The sequence below is a fragment of the Saimiri boliviensis genome, chromosome 1 (assembly GCF_048565385.1).
Source record: "Saimiri boliviensis isolate mSaiBol1 chromosome 1, mSaiBol1.pri, whole genome shotgun sequence".
Taxonomy (NCBI): Eukaryota; Metazoa; Chordata; class Mammalia; order Primates; family Cebidae; genus Saimiri; species Saimiri boliviensis.
The window spans coordinates 47,077,012-47,086,839 of NC_133449.1; the positions used below are offsets into that span (position 1 = coordinate 47,077,012).

The 9,828-nt window shown below is 41.0% G+C and overlaps 1 pseudogene; it reads left to right on the forward strand.

Moving 5' to 3' along the window:
• Positions 1–1,549: 1,549 nt before the first annotated feature.
• LOC141583829 (tripartite motif-containing protein 75-like) lies at positions 1,550–9,571 on the forward strand (annotated as a pseudogene).
• The last annotated feature ends 257 nt before the right edge of the window (positions 9,572–9,828 follow it).

The window sequence follows — 9,828 nt, forward strand, 5'->3', positions numbered from 1 at the left end:
TATGAAACTGGCAAAGAAAGAGCCAGTAGCCTCTTCAGCTCCCTTTGCTAACAGCAGGTAGCAAAGTGTTTAGTGACCACTGCTATAATGTGAACACATCTGTGCGTGTGTTGGTGTCTGCCTGTTTGTTAGTTCTTTTGGACTAGGTTTATCCTACAGATAAATTTTTAGATTTATGTATGTTTTTAATAGACTTATGTATATATACCTATGGGTAGTTACATGTAAAATCTCTCTCTATATGTGCATATACATTTATGTATATATGTGATATGTTTGCTACTCTCCACGGCAGCTTGCATCTACCTGGGCCAGTAGGGTTCAGCAGTTGGCCTCTGACTGTTTCTTCATTGGCCTTTGACTTTGGAGACAAGAAGTGTATGTCAAGCCACATACATTTGTCCACGTTTCTTGTACTTGTGAAAGAGGCCTTGGCCACCTGGCCCTAGCTGTCTTTAATGAGAGTTTCTTCAAGTCTGCCTTGTAGGATTCTGTTGATCCCTCCAGAATGAGGCAGAGCTGGCTTGCTCAGCACTATGTAGCCTTCCACGTGCAGGGCCAATGTCTGTCCCCTAAAAGCCACCCATGACCCTCATTGCAGACCTACCCTGGGCTGACTGACCTTTTTGCCTGGTACCGTCTTACTTAACCCATTGTCGCAATGCCCTCAGCCTATCCTGGGAGCTCACATGTAACCTTTCTTTCTCTAAACAGAAAGCCTCTTTTTCCCTCACCCAAACTGAAACACCATTCACTGACTCCACTCAGAAGTTCGATAGAATAGCACCCTTTCTGATTCAAAGGTTTTAGAGAAGGAAATAGGTTCCCCCTGTTGAATGATGGCACTTAGGCTAATGTGTTTAAAGTCTCAGGTTTGGTATTTGTCATCAGGGCAGGGTTACACGGAACTGGCAGAAAGGAATTGAGTGGCTTGTTCATCGCTCTTTACTTCCAAGAGGTGGCAATAGTGCACCTGTATGTGTGTTGGTATGTGACTGCTTGTGAGTTCTTTCAGATTATATTTATCTCAAAGATAGATGCTTCTATTTATGTTTTTATACATTTATGTATATATACCAGCATATAATTATATATTATACATCTTCACATTTATGTACAAATATATACATATATTTGCTTCTCTCCTACAGGGAGAAACACCACCACAGTCTGGTAGACAACACTAGAAAATTGTATGTATAAATATCTCTATTTTAATTTTTATTGTCTCTACGTTGAGACATATATTTATACGTCACATATTTCTTAATATATTAGAAAAAATCTGCATTTACCTGTGTGTATATATTGATTTTTAGTCACATTTTTGCCTATGCCCTGTATTGGCGATGCTCTCCAGACAGACTATGCTCTATCGTTTTTTGAGAGCAGCAGTTCCAAAAAGGACCCCATGGAGTATTGTTTTTCTGGTCTTGTAAGAAAACGTGGTTGTACAATGCACTATGAATAGAGGAGACACTGGTTTCCTTGGTGATTGGGAAAAGCGCGTTCCTGCACTAGCAGAGAGCAAACTGCTGTTTTGTGGATAATGGCAGTGCAAAAGTCCTATGGGATCAGGTAAGATTAGGTAGTCTTCCATTCAAGTTCTATCTCAGCCATGACATCCTGCACTTCAAAGAATAAAAGGGATGGGTCTTTGCAGGTGGACACAGACTTCTTGGTCTTGTCTTGGGATCCAAAGTCTGGCCAGAAAGCTAGCAGTGCTCCTGGCCCAGGGTCTTAGGTCTCTCTTCAGCTTCCTGGCTTGACCATGCATGTTTAACATCCACTACAGTGGTATGGATTTTGGCCTGGAAGCCTGTTTTCAGTTTGGCCACAGGCTGCTTCCATCCTCTAGGACCAGCAGAATCCACCAGCTGCCTTTTACCCAGTTTTCTTTGCTGGCCTCTTCCTTTGGCATACATAAATTTATGTCAAGCTACATACCTTTCGCTGTGCTTCACACACTTGCGACAGAGGTCTCAACTACTTGGCCCCAAAGTGTCTTTAATCAAGAGGTTCCTCCTGACTGCCCTGTAGGGTTCTGCCCATCCAGCAGAAACTGGCCAGAGCTGGCTTATTCAGGACTAGCGTAGCTTTCCACACTTAGGGCCATTTGCCTGGCCCCTAAAGGCCACCAGTGGCCCTCAGTGCAGACCTACCCTGGCCTGACTGTACTTCCAGCTCAGCACTATCTTAAACAACCCACTGTTACAGTGCCCCCAGGCTACACTGTAGGCTCAGACCTACTCATTCTTTTCTCTCTGGAAAGCCTCTTCTCTACCCACCCAAAAATGCCACCCACACCTGAAATACCATTGTTGGTGCCCACCTCAGATGTTGACAAGAAGAGTACATTTACTGATTTAAAGGTTTTAGAGAAGAGAATAGGTTCCCTACTGTTGATTAACGGCTCCTAGGTTGGGTCTGGTTAAAGCCTGGGGTTTGCCATCAGGGTGGGGTCACATGGAACTGACACGGAAAGACTGCAGTGGCTTTTTTGGTTGTCTTTGCTGACAGTAAATGGCAACAGGTCCCCGTGACCCCTACTATAATGTTAAATGCATCTGCATGTGTGTTTGTGTGTGCTTGTGTTTGTGGCTTCTTTTAGTTTATATTGATCTCACAGATAGATATTTATATTTATACATTTTTGCTCTATGTATTTGGGTATACACACACACACCACACACACACCACACACACACACACACACACCCCTATAAGTAATTATACACAATATCTCTATTTTTGTATGTGTGTGTCTCTATATATGATTCATGTATATGTATATATGCTCTACATGGAGAAATATCTTCATAGACTGGCGGACAGCACTAGAAAGTCACATGTGTAAATATTTTTAATTTTTATTTGTCTACATCTTGATCCATATATTTATGTTATCCATGCTTTTATATGTTTAAAAATGTCCACATTTATGTGTGTATATACTTATTACTTGTTTCTTTGCTTGTGCCCTGCAGGTGTGATATACTCCACACTGACAATCTGCGTTCTAATGTTTTTCAGAATGGTGATTTCCAAAAGCTGCGACCTTATGGAGCATTGTTTTTCTGTTCTAGTTAAAAGGAATAGCTTTGCAACTGACTATTTAATCTCTTGTGTTTGGAGGAAGTTATGCCCCTGCACTAGGAGAAAGTACAGAGAATTGACTCGTTTCTGGGTGGATGGGGACACGAAACCTATGGAACCATATAAAATCCAGTAGTCTTTCATTAAGTTGTATCTGGTCTATACCTTCCCGAGCTCTAACAACAGAAAAGATGGAACTTTCTGCGTGGCCATCCATGAGTTGACATTATCTTGGGAACTAAATCAGGCTTAAAAGCTAGCAGTTGTCCTGGCCCAGGGCCGGATGCCCTGCCCAGTTTCTCAGTCACTGTTCAGCTTCCTGGCTTGCATGTGTGCAGTTCACACCCACTGTGATGGATTGGCCTCCACCCACAAGCCAGACTCCAGTGTGGGAATAGGGTTCTTCCATCCAGCTCGGCTGGCAGGGTCACCAAGTAACCTCTGGGATTTTTTTTTTTTTTTTTTTTGAGACAGGATCTCATTCTGTTGCCTAGGCTGGACTGTAGTGGCATGGTTATGGTTCACTTTAGCCTCTACCTCCTGGGCTCAAGGAATCCTTTTGCCTTGGCGTCCCAAAGTACTAGGATTACAGGCATGAGCCACCATGCCTGGTCTGACCTTGTTTTTTTTCCCAGTCTTCTACTTTGGGATCCAGAAGTGTATGTCAAGTCACACATATTTGTCCATGTTTCTACTACTTGCAATAGAGGCTTCAGGCACCTGGACCTCAGGTATCTTGAATTTAGGTATTTCATGTCTGTTTTGCAGGGTTCTGTAGACCTAGCTGAAACCTGCCAGAACAGGCTTATTCAGAGCTGTGTAACCTTCAGTATCTTGGTTTACTTTCCCCTAAAGCCACCAGCAACAATCAGTGCAGTTTTAGGCTGGCCTGGTTGTTGTTCAGCACAGAACGATTGTACTCCTCCACACTCACAGTGCCTTCAGACAATCCTGGGGGCTCAGACCTTGTCTTTCTGCCTTTCCACAGAAAGCCTTCTTTCCGCTCACCCATACTGAGACAAAATTGTTTTTACACACCTTTGTGTTTAAAAAAAGAGCATCGGTTGGGTGCAGTGGCTCACACCTGTAATCCCAGCTACTCAGGGGGCTGAGACATGAGAATCACTTGAACCTGGGAGGCAGAGGTTGCAGTGAGTTGAGATTGCAGCACTGCACTCCTGCCTGGGCAACAGAGTGAGACTCTATATCAAAAAAAAAAAAAAAAAGCATCTACCCTGATTGAAAGGATTTGGAGGAATGGACAGCTTCCTGCTAGAGGATGACAGCACTTTGATAGCCTCTGGTTAAAGTCCCTCATCTGGTGTTTGCCATCGGGGTAGGGTCACATGTAATGTTCAGGGAAAGACTCCAGTGGCCTTTCTGTCTCCCTTCACTGACAGGTGGTATGAGGGCCCAATGGCCCCTAGCTTACATGCAAGTAAATCTGTGTGTGTTCATGAGTTTGTATTTTTTTTAAGATAATGTTTATTTTTTGCATACGTATTTATATCTATCTGTATTTCCTTATAAATGTGTGTCTATACTTATATATGACCATATATGATATCTTAATTGATATATTCATCTATGTGCATATATTTCTGTCCTGCATGGAGAAATACCACCACCTAGTGGAAGTCAGGACTATGAAGTTGTACATATTAATATATATGTTTTAAATGTTATTTTTATGTGTTGATGCATATATTTACATGTTACATATTTCTTTTTATATTTAATAATATCCACATTTATGTGCATGTATATATTTATATTTTGTCATGTCTTTGCTGATGTGAAATACTCCAGAATGCCAGACTGCACGTCACTTTTTCTTGAGAACAGCAATTCCAACACAGAGAGATGCCGTCTAGTGTCATTCCTCTGGTTGACTGGGAAGAAGCAGCTGTGCATTGGCCTCTGGGTGTCAGGGCCATTTGTTTCCCCAGTAAAAGCCCATGGGACCAGGTAATATCAATCAGTCTTCCAGTCAGGTCCCCTCTGGTTGCCATCTCCCCAAAAGTCTAAGAATGTAAGAGTCAGGAGTCCTTGCCTGACCATACACTTCTCATCGCAGACTTGAAATTCAAAGGCCAGCTGAAAAAATAATAGAGCTTCTGGCCCCGAAACAGATACATGTGCCCAGAGCCTTGGGGGCTTGCACAGTGCCTGTGTAAGCTTCCTGGCTTGCACAGGCACTGTTCACATCCATCATGCTGAAACTGTCTTGTTGTACAATCTAGTGACCAGATTATACAACAGCATCATCCATCCACCTTGGCCAACAGTGTCTAGTAGCCTTCATCTGACCTGGCTTTCTTCACCTGCTACCTACTTTGGAGTACACAAGGATTTCTTAATTCAGACCTATGTTTTTCATGCCTGTTGTTGGTGTTCTTCACTCCTGTTTGTGGGTTTCTGTCTACAGGTATCTCCAGATCCACCAACTGCAGATGGAAAAATAGGTTTCCTTGGGATTGTGTATCTTTCAGCATCCGGAGCCACATTCCTCATCCCAAAAGTTTTAGTGTCCATTAGTGCAGTTTTATCATGGCTTGGCTGTCTTTCCAGTTCACTACTATTTTTATCAACTCACATTTCCAATTTTTCCACCATAACCTAGGGGCTCATACACTTTTTTTCTACCTCTCTGTGGAAAGTCTCTTCTACCCACCCCTATTGATACACCATTTTCTGGACCATCTTTAGGGGTCAGTTTTCATCTGTCTTATATGGAGAAAGATGTCCATAGAGTGACAAGTTGTGCTACAAAGTTCTATGTATAAATATCTATATTGCAATTTTTATTTTTATATTTTGATGCACATATTTACAAATACCACATATTTGTTTTATACTTAAAAATCTACATTTATGTGTATGGATATATTTATTTCTCTTTATGTCTTTGTGCACAGTATGCATGAAAAACTTCAGAATGATAGAGTAGACTGCCCCTCACTGTGTCTTGAGATCAGCAATTCCAACCACACAGGTGCTACCAAATGTTATTCCTCTGGTCTACCAGGAAGATGCAGCTGCATATTGTACTCTGGGTATTGTTAGAGTTATTTGTTCAAATTGGGTCATTCTTGTCTTACCCAACTAAAACAGAGTTGAGAAAGCAGGAGGAAAAAGCACTCAGGACACAGTGTTTCTCCTGAAACGTAATTCTCTGCAAGACTGGCTGCTGAATCTGAATCTGAATGTTGACACCTAAGATCGGTATTATCTTACAGTTCCTGAAATGGACTGCTGTAAATCTTAAACGAATTTTGTCCACCACCATCACTCACCACCCTTGTCTGCTTTCCAAAGTCTTACTACTACCAATAATCTTTCTTGAAAAGCAATGTGTAACATTTCTCTATTTTACAAAATCTGAAACTTTCCCTTTGTTTTTTGGACATACCAGAAACAACCTAGTCTGCATGTATGCCCAAAATTCAATTCTTCTTCCCCACATGAAACATTAAATTTAGAGATTTGTTTTTACATTTTTATTTTGACTTTAATCTACAAGGTGTCAGATGTGGGATACTAAGCTGCCTCACCTGCACAATCATGAGTCCTTGGAAGTAGGGTGTGAGGACCCACACTGGGGCCCTCTGTGTCCCCCACTTCCACTTGGTGAGTCTCTCTTGGTGAATCTCTCTTGGATGAAACTCCTTATTGGTGAGTCTCTCTTGGATGAAACTCCTGATTTTGGTGAGGTTATTTTTTTATGTAGAATTTGGTTGAGTAGTAGTCTTTCCCCACTCCCGTTTGGGAGACTTCCTTTGGAGAGGGAATCAATTTCTTTCTGTGGACTTCGGCTGCAAGGTTTGGGTTTCAAGGTTTAAGAGGGGATTTTTTGCTTTCAGTGGAAAATGGTTATCATCCTTCCTAGTAAGTACATTGTTTACTTTCCATTGACACTTGAGTTTATTTGGCCTTTGAGTATTAGACACTTGTCGGTTTAATTGGCTTTTGTGTATTTGGCATTAAACTAGAGCACCTTCAAAATGGAGTCTCAAAGTTCAAAAGCATGCTGAGATATTTTCTGGGACTTTAGCTGGTAACACATCTAAACATTACAGGGATCATTAACATGATTTGTTGTTTTTAAAACGAAACTAAAAGATCATGGCTATAAAATTATATATTCCTAATAAGACATACTCCTCATTGGTAGCTTGAGGCTAAAAAATTACCAACATTCAGGGCTTAAAAATTTCCTTGCTGCAAAATAATCTCAGAGCCAGATGAGGTGCTTTCCTCTCTGAAGCCTTCTTCTTCCCTTGTTGCGATTCCTCCCCTGTATCCCTCTTTTAGCTACACTCTTTTGCTTCAAAAACTCCTTAGCTATTCCGGCATACTGATTATTCAAGTAAAAACACTTGAAAACCAGCAGATATTTAAAAAATATTTTGACCTTGACACTGTTTCTTAAAAACAAAAAGTGAAATTCACATGTAAAGACACCTTTCCAGATTGTGCTGCACTGTAGTCTGGGTGACAAGGCAAGATCCTATTTCAAAAATAAAAAGATATCTTCCTTACAGCAAAAGAAATGACATTCTTACCTTCAAGGACAAAGAACCAAGGCCAAGAAAATACTGTTCAAACTTTGTTAGAACTCTTATATTTTGGGCCTCCTTACATAATTGAGTCACATTTGCACAGTTAATTTTTCTTTGTTCAATCCAGTATAGTGGAAACTGGCTTGAACTGCTTTACTCCAAATTTGGTTCACGGCCTTTGTAAAATTGCCTGGTTAGAAAAATACTAAAGTTTAATCTTATCAAATTTTATCAGAAAAATAATTTGGATCTATTTTTTATTCACATAAGTTTATATGTTTTATTAACTCAAGACTGATACTAAAATGAGAGCTCTAAGATCTTTATGTGTGTGTATGTGTGTTTAGATATGTTTCTGCATGTATACATGTATTATGATATAGGTTGTGTGTACACAATAAAATCAGGTGTAGTCAGTCAGAAATGGCTTAGGAAATTTTATTTTGTTTGGTTTAAGTAAGTGAGAACTCATATAGGAGCATATGTTCTTAGGATGTCCTGAGGCTATGTCATGGGCCGTTGTCCTTAACCTTGGAAAATAAACCTCTGAAATGATTGCAACTTGCCTGGGTTATTACCTTTGATTTACATCTGGCAACCACAGAGAGATCCTGAGTGGAGGTGGCCCTGACCAGTGGCAGCTCTCTGTTCAGCGCTTGGCATAGTCTTGGGTGATCTACAGGAAAGGTTCCCTTGCCCCTGTCTGTTGTTACCAGTGCTGAGAGGAGAGGGCACATCAGGAGCAACACCCCCTGGGAAGGGTGATTGAAATGGTCAAGCTCCACATCACTGAAGCCAGACAGGAAGAGACACCCTTGTGTGGGAAGCACAACCAGGTCCTGATTGTTTTCTGAGAGGCAGATCTAGTGGTACTGCGTCCCCTGTGGACTCAGCCCCCTTACCACCAGGGCCACCACATGACACCCAGAGAACTGCCTCTCATCACAGGAAGAGGCTCTGCAGTTACATCCAGCCCCTGAAAAAGCAACTGGCAGACCTTCAAAAACTAATAAGCATTCAAAGCAAAAAACCCCTTAGAACTGAGAAAGAAGGTGGAAAACCAAAGTAGGAATTATCCTTTGAATTTGAGCACCTGAGCCAGTTTTTAGAATATGAGCAATGAGCAGTTCTCTCCAGGTTAGCTGAAGAGAAGGACAATCAGCAGAAACTCAGTGCAAACATTACAGCATTTTAAATCTAGATTTATACACTCAAAAACCAATTAATTAAGGTAGTACAGCTCAGTGAGCTATCTGAAGTGGAATTGCTATCACAAATTAAAATTTTCTACGAGTCTGAAAATGAGAATAGCCTGTCAATCTTTTCAGTTAATTTAAGGAGAGAGCTTGCAGTTTCCTCCCCAATATTCTGCTCTGCAGATAATTATAAAGAAAATTAAAGTAGATATAATTCTAGGCCCTGAAACAGCACACCCTATCTTAATTGTATCTGAGGATAAAAAAAGTGTGAGGTTTACAAAGAAAAAACAAAAGATTCCTGGTTTTCCAAAAATATTTGTAGTCAAACCAGTTGTCCTGGGTTACTATATTTTCATTCTGACAAGCATTTCTGGGAGGTAGAAGTGGGAGATTAAGTCCGAATAGGCTATTGGCATTTGCAAAGATTCTCTTCCCACAAAAGCAAGGACACCACCATCGGCCCAGCGGGGATGTTGGAGGATTCTGCTGCAGGATGATGGCTCTCATGCACCAGGAGCTTTTCCAGCTCCTCTCTTGTTAGAAGTGAAAGCCAGAGGCACTGGTATTTTCCTGCACCATTAGCCAGGCGAGTTCTCATTCTATAACATGACTGAGAAATCTCACATCTATACTTTCACTGATACTTTTACTGGACCTCTTTGGCCTTATTTTCATGTAGGATCCGATTCAAAACCTCTCAGAATCTGTTTATGAATATAGTGAATGAACAGTTTTTAATGAAAATCCACCTGATAGGCTATTTTACTAGTTGTTTTTTTAATGGGAGGTGTGGAAGCTACTGCATCAATATACCCATGAATCAATTCCCCCTTGCCCACAAGTTTTTCTTTCACACTTTCACTATTACCAAGAAGGAGGTTTTATTTTGTCCCAACATCCATCAATAAGACAATGGTAGGAATGCCTCCATCCCAGGAATGACATGGGAGTTACCTATCTCCTGTGTGAAC